Source organism: Saccopteryx bilineata, chromosome 1 (assembly GCF_036850765.1).
Source record: "Saccopteryx bilineata isolate mSacBil1 chromosome 1, mSacBil1_pri_phased_curated, whole genome shotgun sequence".
NCBI classification, from domain to species: domain Eukaryota; kingdom Metazoa; phylum Chordata; class Mammalia; order Chiroptera; family Emballonuridae; genus Saccopteryx; species Saccopteryx bilineata.
Window position 1 is genome coordinate 152,318,662 of NC_089490.1, and position 12,761 is coordinate 152,331,422.

The 12,761-nt window shown below is 40.4% G+C and overlaps 1 pseudogene; it reads left to right on the forward strand.

The window, feature by feature from the left end:
* The first annotated feature begins 743 nt into the window (after positions 1 to 743).
* LOC136319388 (alpha-1,6-mannosyl-glycoprotein 2-beta-N-acetylglucosaminyltransferase-like) lies at positions 744 to 2,990 on the forward strand (annotated as a pseudogene).
* The last annotated feature ends 9,771 nt before the right edge of the window (positions 2,991 to 12,761 follow it).

A 12,761-nucleotide genomic window follows, 5' to 3' on the forward strand; every position in this document is an offset into this window, starting at 1 on the left:
GGTTTCTAACCGACAACCTCAGCGTTCCAGGCCAACGCTTTATCCACTGCACCACCACAGGTCAGGCTGCCTAAGGTCAATTTTTGGGAGGAAATTGGGGAGAGTTGTTTTGAACAAAAGTTTATTAAAGGAAAACAAGAATGGCAGCTTTCCATTGACTAGGTGGCAGTCAGTTTTGTTTTGTTTTTTAATGTGCTATGAGAGAATCATTTTTCTTCCTGCTATAGAAACTGAGAAAAGTGTTAGTTTCACATTTCTCCCTTCTTACCAAGAGATTTCTCTGAAAATATCACTGATCAGTGTCTGGCTATTTATTTATCAACTGGTTTTTCTTTTCTTTTCTTTTCTTTCTTTCTTTCTTTCTTTCTTTCTTTCTTTCTTTCTTTCTTTCTTTCTTTCTTTCTCTGTGTCCCTCAGAGCCAAGAAGGATCTTTCCTGAGAGTCATGTCCCACAAAAATAAGGCAGGCGTGGCCCTGGCCTGTTGACTCAGTGGTAGAGCATCAACTGGGCATGCAGAAGTCCCTTGTTTGATTCCCAGTCAGGGCACATAGAAGAAATAGCCATCTGCTTTTCTTCCCCTCCCTGTCTTCCTTCTTTCTTTCTCTCTCTCTCTCTCTCTCTCTCTCTCTCTGTTCTCTTCGCACAGCCATGGATTTATTGATTTGAGCACATTGGCCTTGAACACTGAGGATGACTTTATGTAGCCTCCACCTCAGGTGCTAAAAATAGCTTGGCTGTAAGCATGGTCCCAGATGGGCAGAGCATTGGCTCTAGACAGGCATCACCAGGTGGGTCCAGGTTGGGGTACATGAGAGAATCTGTCTCTCTATTCCCACTTCTCTTGCTTAAATAAAAAAAGAGGGCAGGGGTGACTGGAAACCAGAGAGGCCACTTTCGAACAACAAGGAAGGTAGAAGAAGGGGTTCTTGGACATTTTGAGATCCCATTTTGTCTACGTGTAAGCATTAGAAATCATCTTGAAGCATTAGCTATCATTGCTCTATTTTAGTATCATGTCTTCAGAGACTCAACAGGAAACAAGTACAAAATTTTAAAATGATTAATGTATCCCATCTTCATTTTTAAAGATTTTATTTATTAATTTTACAGAGAGAGAAGAGAGGTGGGTATATTAAGAAATATCATCTCATAGTTGCTTCACTTTAGTTGTTCATTGGCTGCTTGTCTTATATGTACCTTGACCAGGTGAGCCCAGGGTTTCAAACCTGCAACCTCAGCATTCCAGGTCAATGCGTTATCCTCTGCACCACCACAGGCGAGGCCCCATTTTTATTTTTAAATTTAGCACTTAAGCCCTGGCCGGTTGGCTCAGCGGTAGAGCGTCAGCCTAGCGTGCGGAGGACCCGGGTTCGATTCCTGGCCAGGGCACACAGGAGAAGCGCCCATTTGCTTCTCCACCCCTCCGCCGCGCTTTCCTCTCTGTCTCTCTCTTCCCCTCCCGCAGCCAAGGTTCCATTGGAGCAAAGATGGCCCGGGCGCTGGGGATGGCTCTGTGGCCTCTGCCTCAGGCGCTAGAGTGGCTCTGGTCGCAACATGGCGACGCCCAGGATGGGCAGAGCATCGCCCCCTGGTGGGCAGAGCGTTGCCCCATGGTGGGCGTGCCGGGTGGATCCTGGTTGGGTGCATGCGGGAGTCTGTCTGACTGTCTCTCCCTGTTTCCAGCTTCAGAAAAAAAAAAAAAAAAAAAAAAGCACTTAAAAATAAAGATGGAGCCTGACCAGGCGGTGGCGCAGTGAATAGAGCATCGGACTGGGATGCAGAGGACCCAGGTTCAAGACCCTGAGGTTGCCAGCTTGAGCACAGGCTCATCTGGCTTGAGCAAAAAGCTCACCAGCTTGGACCCAAGGTCACTGGCTCCAGCAAGGGGTTACTCAGTCTGCTGAGGGCCCGCGGTCAAGGCACATATGAGAAAGCAATCAATGAACAACTAAGGTGTCGCAACAAAAAACTGATGATTGATGCTTCTCATCTCTCTCCGTTCCTGTCTGTCTGTCCCTATCTATCCCTCTCTCTGACTCTCTCTCTGTCCCTGTAAAAAAAATTAATAATAATAATAAAGATGGAATACATTTGGACATTATAGAGAAGCCAGTTCTCTGAAACAAAACACCACTGGTGCTGGAAGCTGCATTTTGTATGGGAAGGGGTCAACGTTCTTCGAGACTATGCTGGCCTCATACTTTTCCTAGAGGGGGATCAGTACTTAGCCTCAGGCTTTTACTAGGTCTTCAGAAAGATGTAGAAATTAAAGCAGCAAGAATGTCCTGGGTTTGATATTCACTCCCTGGGAACCTACACTGCCAAAGTTTCTCTGGCATTGCTGACAAAGTAGATATGAAAACTTGGAAATCCACAGAGCACATTATGGGTCTAGCCTTGACCCAGGATAGTTATTAGAAGCTAATTGACTACACGGACACTTTCTGTACTTAACATGATTATAACTGGGGCTAGACCAGTGGTTCTCAACCTTACTAATGCCGTGACCCCGCAATACAGTTCCTCATGTTGCGGTGACCCCAAACCAAAAAATAATTTTGGTGGCTACTTCATAACTGTAATTTTGCTACAGTTATGATTTGGAATGTAAATACCTGATATGCATTATGTATTTTCCGATGGCTTTAGGCGACCCCGCAGGGGTCACGACCCACAGGTTGAGAACCGCTGGGCTAGACCCTTCAATATTTGACTGTATCTTGTCTTCCAAATTCTGAGAAATGATGGTTCCTCAGGGACCTAGAATTTTTCATGTTAGAGACCATGGTATGCAACAACAAGAAAACCTGTAGACCATCACTCAGACTACCCAAATCGAGCCACTCTTAAATAGTAACAAACAGTACATGTTTCCAGAAACTCTATCAGTGAGAAGTTTATGCCAGCCATTTCCCCACCTACTTAAGACAGAAGGCAGGAAGATATTTAAGACCATGAACTCTGTAAAAGTTATAGAAGACTGCAGTGAAAAATCACAATGACAAAAACGAAAATGACAGTCTTCTATTTTTTATATTTGTCTGAACAAGACAGACAATTGAATAAAGGAGTTTAGGAACTGATTTCTGCTTTAATAAAAAAAATTTTTGTAAAAAGTGCCCAAGTATAGTAATCTTTTCCTTTTATGCCTGATTAAGCTTTCAAACACAAGTTTTCATTTTGGGAGTTGGGTTTTGAAAGTTCAGTTTGTATTTGTAAAATGATTGCTGAAGGCAATCATTACTGTAAAAGAAGAGGGGAAATTTTATTTAAATTGCATCTAATAATATTTTTACCTGGAACATTTATACTTTTCCACTCTTAGAACTTATTTTAACCACAGCCAAGTTTATTTAAGTGTCATAGCAGCAAAAAGTATTATAATGAAATTGTTGAGTATTAATGGAACAAGCCCAGTGTCTCTATCTACACAGTTACTAAAAATGGATTGCTTCACTGGTTTTAAAATTCAAAAGATATATTTATTAAACACCTGGTCAGAACAGAGTCAAATTCACTATTACAGATTCTTGTATTACTGTGTTAAGATTTGCCTGTGCTTTGGAACCTTCATGGAACATACTTTCTTTTGAAATGTATTTGATTGATAAGAAAATTTTAACACACTTTCCACATTAATGTAGAAATACAGTGGGTTTTGCCTGACCTGTGGTGACACAGTGGATAAAGCATTGACCTGGAATGCTGAGGTCTCCAAAAGGAAACCCTGGGCTTGCCCAGTCAAGGCACATACGAGAAGCAACCACTAGTGAGGGATGCTTCCTGTTCATCCTCCGCCTTCTCTTTCCTTTCTCTAACATCAATAAATAAAATCTTAAAAAAAAAAATACAGTGGTTTTGTTTTTTTTCTTTTAGTGCTGCCAAAATAAGATACTCATTTTTTTGCATAAAAATGCTTTAATGATTATGCAAGATTAAATTAAAAGAAATATGATAAATCCAAGGCTCAACTACTGTGTTATTAAATATCGAAAGACTACCCAGATACATAGGACTACAGCAAGCCTGCAAATGGACTGGCTTGTGTTAGCTGCTCATTTTATATATTTGAGATGGGTCTCAATTTCCCATTCTAGTGTTAGGTTAAATTGAGTCAAGAGAGAGTTGTATGAGAATTTCGTTTTCTAATCTTATAAGAGGAACCTGTAGAATAGTTTAGGAATGCAGTGGCATTTGGAATTCCAGTACAATTACTGACAGGGCAAACTAAGGAGTCACTGCTGTCGTGGACTGATAGAGATATTTGGTTGGGCTCGATTACCTCTATGGGTACTAGCACCAGTTTGCTCAGAGAAGTTGGGGGTCTCCTTGGGTCCCACCTGTGATCAACAAGTAATGTTAACCTTAAACTTAATCACAAAGCAATTTTTTAAAGAAAAAAAGTGTGTTTATTCAGAAACGGCAGAGGAATTGCAATTCAGGACAAGCAGACTATCATGAACCCAAGGCAAGTCTGAAGAGACAAAGGCAAGGTCAGTTTTTATTGGGTTTGGAGAGAAAATTGGGAAGAATTGTTTAGAACAAAAAGTCATTGGAGGAAAACAAGAGTTGAGAGGGGTAGCTTTTCACTGGCTGCAGGTGGTGTATGGATGCATGTGGGAATCTTTTTTCTTCCTGCTAACTATGCAAATTGTGGTGAGTGGGACATGTGTGAGAGTGTGCTCCCTTCCTGGCTTCCCCAACTACACTTTGGACTCAGGTTTCCTTATTCATTTTTTTTTTTTTAATTTTTTTTTTTTTTTCCATTTTTCTGAAGCTGGAAACAGGGAGAGACAGTCAGACAGACTCCCGCATGCACCCGACCGGGATCCACCCGGCACGCCCACCAGGGGCGATGCTCTGCCCATCCTGGGCGTCGCCATATTGCGACCAGAGCCACTCTAGCGCCTGAGGCAGAGGCCACAGAGCCATCCCCAGCGCCCGGGCCATCTTTGCTCCAATGGAGCCTTGGCTGCGGGAGGGGAAGAGAGAGACAGAGAGGAAAGCGCGGCGGAGGGGTGGAGAAGCAAATGGGCGCTTCTCCTGTGTGCCCTGGCCGGGAATCGAACCCGGGTCCTCCGCACACTAGGCCGACGCTCTACCGCTGAGCCAACCGGCCAGGGCTCCTTATTCATTTTTTACATGAAATGTTCACAAGAAATCTGAACAAAATTATTAAGCACAAGTGAATTAAATAGATATAAAGTTTGCAAATGACTTTTTCAACAGCTATTATATTTTATCAGATATCTACTTTAAAATGGTTTCAAATTAAAAATAGACCTTCCATACAATCCAGCAATCCCATTTCTGGTTTCTTTATCAGAAGAAAATTAAAAATACTAGTTCAAAAAGAAAAACAAACATGTACCCCTGTGTTCACTGTAGCATTACTTACACTAGCCAAAATACAAAAGCAATGTTCATCAATAGACTGGGTAAAGAAGATGTAGTACATAGATACAATGGAATATTTAGCCATAAAAAATGAATGAAATGTTGCCATTTGTGATAACATGGATGAACCTAGAGGATATTATGCTAAATGAAATAAGAGAAAGACAAATACCAAATAATTTCACTTACATGTGGAATCTAAAAACAAAACAAAACAAAAAGAAATGAAAAACAAAACAGATCCATAAATATAGAGAACACACTGAGGGTTGCCAGATACAAAAGGAGTTGGGTGATAAGAAAGAATAAAATATAATCAACTCTAACAAAAACAAAATGGTATTAAAATCCTTTTGGTAACTGGAAACATTCAAGTTTTACTTAGTTAAATAATAGATATATGTTGACTGTTTAGATCACTTCCAAATAAAGAAATATACTGAAACCTTAATTGCTAAACATAAGTCTCAGTTTACCTGTTTTGGCTTCTTATTTGAACTAAATATTTTGGGGTCTGTTAGTATATGTCTTGGCCACATTGAAAAAATAGGGACTATTAGAATAGATGAATCTTCTAACCATAAGTCTCTAAGAGTTCTCTGTATTTATGGTTCTGATTGGTCAGTGGGGACAATAAATTCAGCTCATCAGTTATGAGGCAGAGAATGGGAATTTGAGGGGCATGAGTCTGGCCATGTCACAGATAAACAGGGACATCTGTGAGTCATATCTATGTCATATGGAAGGAACGATTCCTTGCAGTAACCATTTTGCTATTAACACAAACGATAAAGAAATTTCTTAACCTTTAGGTACATTTAACCTTGAAAACTCATAGCAGCAGATAGAAAAAAAATCCTTCAAGAACCTGCAAATTGATGCCTTTGCGTGCCCTTTGGCTTATTCATTCTACAAATATTTAGTGAGAACGTGCTATTATGCACTACTGTGTCTGCTAGGGCAGACACTGTGTGAACTATACCCCCTGATGTTACCTGTAGTGTCAGTCAATGCCAGTCAGATCCAGACAGGAAACAAATGTCACCTTCACTGTGTTTAAATGAGGGACCATGTTCAACAGTGTGGACAGGTTATGGGAGCCTGCCAGGAATGGTCTAGGGCTAGCCACTGCTTGTGTGGGCTAGGAGAGGAAGCAATTACCAGACCCCAGTGTTTTGCTCTTATGGTAGCAGAGGGCTACAAGAGGAGACCTATGGCCTTCAGTGAAGTGTTCAAGTACAATTTTTGAAAGTGAAAACCACTATGGTCATACTATTATAAAATAAACACGTGTCAAAGATGTCTGTGTGTGTGTGACAGAGACAGAGAGAGGGACAGATAGGGACAGACAGACAGGAAAGGAGCGAGATGAGAAGCATCAATTCTTTGTTGCACCACCTTAGTTGTTCATTGATTGCTTTCTCATATGTGCCTTGACCCAGGGTCTACAGCAGACCGAGTGACCCCTTGCTCAAGCCAGGGACCTTGGGGTCAAGATGGTGAGCCTTGCTCAAACCAGATGAGCCCACGCTCAAGCCGGCAACCTCAGGGTTTTGAACCTAGGTCATTTGTGTCCCAGTTCAATGCTCTATCCACTGCACCACCACCTGGCCTGGTGGTGTCAAAGATTTTATTTCATTCATTCATTAATGAAGGAACCGGTAAAGTGGTAAGACAGGTTTAAATTCAAGGGACACAATTTATGCACTCAGTCAAAAAAACCCTAAAATAAATTTGCTAATAGATACAAAACTGATCTTTGCTTGCATGTGAATATCTATAACAGTATTATTCATAAAAGTGGAAGCAACCCAAATCTCCATTAACTGATGAATGGAGAAAGAAACTGTGCTATATTCATTCAATAGAATATTATTCAGGCATAAGAAGGAAGGAAGCGCAAACAACACAGACAAACCTGAAAGCACAATGCTCAGTGAGAAAAGCTAGACATACAAGACTGTATATTGTACGACTGTATTTAAATGAGATATCCAGAAAGACAAGTCTCTGGGTACAAAAAAAGCCACTGAGTTTTACACTTTAAATGGCTTATGAATGTGAATTATAGCTTAGTCAAACTGTTACCCCCCTCCAAAAAAAACTGGTATAAAAAGACAACCCACTGAATTACAGAAATATTAGCCAATGATAAATCTCATAAGAGGTTAATATCCAAAATTTAAAAAGAACTTATAAACTCAACACCAAAAAAAACCCTCAAAAATACCAAACAATCCAATTTAAAAATGGACAAAGAACTTTGAATAGACACTTCTCCAAAAAGGACATATGAAAAGATGCTCAATGTCACTAATCATCGGAGAAATGCAAATTAAAATGACAATGAGATATCATCTCACACCTGTCAGAATGGCTATCATCAATAAATCAACAAACAAGTGTTAGCCAGAATGTGGAGAAAAGGGAACTCTCATGAATTGTTGGTGGGAGTGCAAATTGGTACAGCCACAGTGGAAAGTGGTATGGTGTTAACTCAAAAATTAAAAATGAAACTGCCTTATAACTCAGTGTTTCCACTTCTGAAAATTTATCCCAAGGAACTCAAAACACTAATTCAAAAGAATACATGCACCCCTATGTTCATGCAATATTATTTACAGTAGCCAAGATTTGGAAGCAGCCCAAGTGTCTATCAGTAGATCAGTGGATCAAAAGCTGTGGTATATGCACACAACGGTATACTACATAGCCATAAAAAGGAAGGTATCTTACCTTTTATGACAGCATGGATGGACCTGGAAAGCATTATGCTAAGTGAAATAAGCAATCAGAGAAATACAAGTACCATATGATTTCACTCATCTGTCAGGGGTGGGGGACTGGGTAAGAGGCAGTGGAGGGATTGAGCAAAAAAGGACAAAAGAAAAAACTCATGGACACAGTGTAGTGATGGGGGGGAGTGGAGGAGGGTACACAGAGATAAATGGTGATGGACAGAGACTTGTCTTGAGGGGGGTGAACAACTAATATGTTGTACAGGGATGTGTTGTAGAATTGGGCACCTTAAACCTATATAATTATGTTAACCAGTGTCACCCCAATAAATTCATTTAAAAAATAAATAAATGGCTTGTGAATGTGACTCATATTTCAAACTGTTATGTTCCCCAAAAAATACTAGTTTAAAGAAATACCACCCCAAAACCCTGGCCAAGTAGCTCAGTTGGTTAGAGCACTGTCCTGCTATGCCATGGTTGTTTGTTCAATCCCCAGTCAGGACACATACAAGAATCAATCAATGAATGTATAAATTAGTGGAACAACAAATCAATGTTTCTCTTTCTCTTTCTTCCTCTCTCTAAAAATCAATAAGTAGAAAAAAGGAATTTAAAGATACAGTGCACATTAAAAAAATTTTTTTTAAAAAAGAAGACCACCCCATAGCCTTTGTCCTTTCTCCTGGAAGGAATCTAAAGACTCTACATGTTCACATATAATTTTACAATGTCTAAATGCTAATAAAATTGAAAATAGCTGATACAAACACAGGTACATTTTCTACTTATATGATGTTTTATATATGATGCCAGGTTGGTATTAGATTTATTAGGAGGATAACTTCCTAAATTATATAAACATCTAACCACTATGCTGTACACCTGAAACTAATATAATATTGAGTATCAACTGTAATTGAAAAATATGTTTAATGTTTTAAAAAGTTGCTCTTAATCAGAAAGAAGATTGTACTTGGGAAAGTCAGCCTCACTCCTAGGCGTTTACAGAGCCCCTTTGTCCAGGTCTCACCTACTCTGCAACAAGTCGGGAGAGGACATGAGCATCTAGTAAAGGACTGTAGAGATAAAACTCAGGAGGAATATCAGCAAATCATCAATACCAAAACAGCAGAGCAAATAGAAATATTTTGTGAAATTCACATATGGGACAAGATCTACAAGCTTTCTTGCGTATCTGGGTACCAGGTTTGACCTCACAAGATGGCTGCTGAATACTTTTTGCATCTAGTTTGATATCATATTTCAGCTCCGACTTTTCATCCTGAGAATAGGATGAAACTTAAATGTTACAGCAGTGTAACATTTATACAACCTGAAAAACCTTAATGCTCTCTGGTTGACACAGCATGTCTTTCTTTTTCCTCATCCAATAACCAGCTGTGCCCTGCTTGATAGATTTTTTTAAACAAACCACCTGGGACAGCAGCTTTACACAATGTGCCCTCAGTGGTGTTTTCCCAAGCACAGTTCTTTTAAGCCGTGTGAGTGTGTGCATGTGTATGTGTGTTGTTATTATATGTCTTGAGCAATTTTTTTTCTTTTTTATTTTTTGCACAATTTTTTTTTTATCTTGGGGATTCTACCTGGGAATTTTTTTAAAGATTTTATTTATTGATTTTAAAGAAAAAGGAGGATGGAGTGACGAGAAGTAGTTGCTTCACTCTAGCTTTTCATTGGTTGCTTGTCTTATATGCTTTAACCTGGCAAGCCCAGGGCTTCAAACGAGCACCTCTGTTTTCCAGGTAAATGCTCTATCCACTGCACCATCATAGGCCAGGATGGCTGTGAATTTGATGCATGACAAATATTTGCTTGGTCTACAAAAGATCATTGTTTTGTGACCACATCAGTTATAACAGTGGGTTGTTTTATGTGTAGGTATTATTAAATACAGGCACTACTTCCAGGCACAGAATCTGAAACATACATCAGGATGAACATTAGATGTGATGATAATGACATAACAAAGGTCTGTGGTCCTAGGTCTACAAACACACAGTAAGGAATATACTAGAGGTGGGCCATGAGACACATAGCCATTGCTGTGGAAGAAAAATGCTTTGACTCCTAGCCTTAAAATGCCCACATGGAGTCTGTGCTCATCTTATTCACACAAAGACTCCCTGGAAAGAAAAGGTCTCCTGTAGAACAGAAGCACCAGGGTTTGCTTGGGAACATAGGACAGGTGAGCCTTGGGATTGGCCCAGGTCACTTGGGAGGAGCTTCCTCATCTTTGTATTAAAGACAGACTCTGATCATTTGGTCAGGTTCCCCAAAATTCTTTGAAGAGGTCTCCGTGTTCAACCTCTTGAGCTCTATTTTGGCAATCTCCGGTCCCAAATTGTTTTTTTTTTTTAATTGTACACCTAATATACCTGAATTGTATTGAATGTAAATTAAAGCTCAATTCATGACTTTTTAAAGAGACACATTCTTCAAGATAATTAAATAAATTTTGTTTAACGGTTTTTTCCTTTTATTTATTTATTTATATATTTCTCCCCCCCCCCCGAAGTTAGAAGCGGGAGGCAGTTAGACAGACTCCCGCATGCACCGATTGGGATCCACCTGACATGCTCACCAGGGGGTGATGCTCTGCTCATCTGGGGTGTTGCTCCACTGCAACTAGAGCCATTCTAACACCTAAGGTGGAGGCCATAGAGCCATCCTCAGTGCTGGGGCCAACTTTGCTCCAATAGATTGGCCTTGGCTGTAGGAGGGGAAGAGAGAGATAGAGAGGAAGGAGAGGGGGAAGGGTGGAGAAGCAGATGGGCCCTTCCTCTGTGTGCCCTGACCAGGAATTGAACCTGGGACTTCCACACACTGGATTGATGCTCTACAGCTGAGCCAACTGGCCAGACACTCTTTTTTTTATTGATTTGAGAGAAAGAGGGAGAGAAACACCAATCTGCTGTTTCACCCAACCATGCATTCATTGGTTGATTTTTGTATGTGCCCTGACTGGGGGCCAAACCCTCAACCTTGGCAGATCTGGATGATGCTCTAACCAACTGAGCTACCCAGTCAGGGCAAGATGATTAAATAAATTTTAAATAAGCCTGATGAGATGCACCACTCAGATATCGCTAAAGAAAGAACCTACTATTCTGCTATAAGAAATGCCGTTCCCTGAGCACTTCTAGTTGTCTCTGCCTTCAGGCTCTGCTACAGATCTAGCTCTCCGCCAGCAGCTCAACCATAATGATCACAGCAAGGGTACTAAGGCTTCTGACCCATGAGGGATTCTTTTATGAGTCAGCTTTACTGTCAATTTCCACGTTGGCTTGGCTGGATTGTAGCCTGAGGTTCTTTCTGCCCAGTCCTGCTTCTTTCCCATTTCCAATTGTGAGTCATTCTCTCTCAATGATTTTCTTACACTTCTCAGCATCAGCTTCCTCCTAGACAACCCAAGTAACACACATATTAAGCAATGATACTGAAAGGACATGAGGCCATCTTCCTGCTGCTTCTCAAGTTAAAGATAATTTTTTCTTAGTATCAGGTGGCCTGACAGCGAGGAACCTTGGGTAGTAAAAATCCAGCCATCAATCATCTCCTATTCTACATCCCTTTTTAGAATCTTCCCTGAGCTAAATCCATCTGTAAGCCAGGGTTGTGAAAGGATCTTCATGCCATCAATAAAGATCTTCCTCTTAGAAGGAGAAGGGTTGACAGTTCATCTGAAGAGATAAACAAAATATCTGAACACTCAATGAGCCAAACACCAGCTTAAGAGACAGAGTGTATTAAGATAACTCTAGCTGTTGTAGCAAATAAACCCCAAAGTTCAGTGACTTAACACAATAGAAGTTTTCTTCTTGCCTGTATAAAGTATAAAACAGGTGTTTTCTGCTTCTCAGGAAGCTGTGCTCCAAGCAGTGACTCAGGGATTCAGGCTTATTCCACACTATGGTTCAACATATCAGTGGACTCACTTACAGAAGAAGAAAGGTAATAAAGAATAATTTTAAAGGAGTTTTTATAGACCAGCTATGAAGTGGAGCACATTACTTCCCTCAGAGTTAGTTGATTAGAACTCAGTCAACCTGCAGCAAAGGTGGCCAGGAAACACAGTCTAGTAGCTATACATGTCCAAAACAAAAAGGGAACAGTTTTGATGAATAGCTAGATAGACTCTGGGAGGGCAGCAAACAAATTATTACCAAATATAAACAGGTTTAAAGGTAATTGTGATAAGATTTTAAAAAGCATCAGCTCAGGGAGTTACAAGATTATAGAACAAAGAGGTCTTGCTTAATTAGGGCAGGGGTTATGAAAGCAGTACCCCAGTAAGTGATATTTAAGGCAAACATTAAAGGTGAACAGGAGTTGGAATTGGCTAAGAGAGAGAAGAGGTTCAGGGGACCAAGGATGAGAGTTCCTGACTGTAGGCTCAGCAGTGGGCAATAGCTAGGAACCAGGAAGAAAAAGCCAATTTAGCTGCTACTGAGCCCCCATTTTTATAACTTTGCTTGCCCTTCTGAAGAAAAAAATAGGATTTGAATTGGTTCTCAAGGCACCATCTAAACAAATAGGGTGAATGGCAGCAACCTTGCTCTTATTTCTGGGCCAGGACACATCTTCCAGGTCTGTCCCACCAA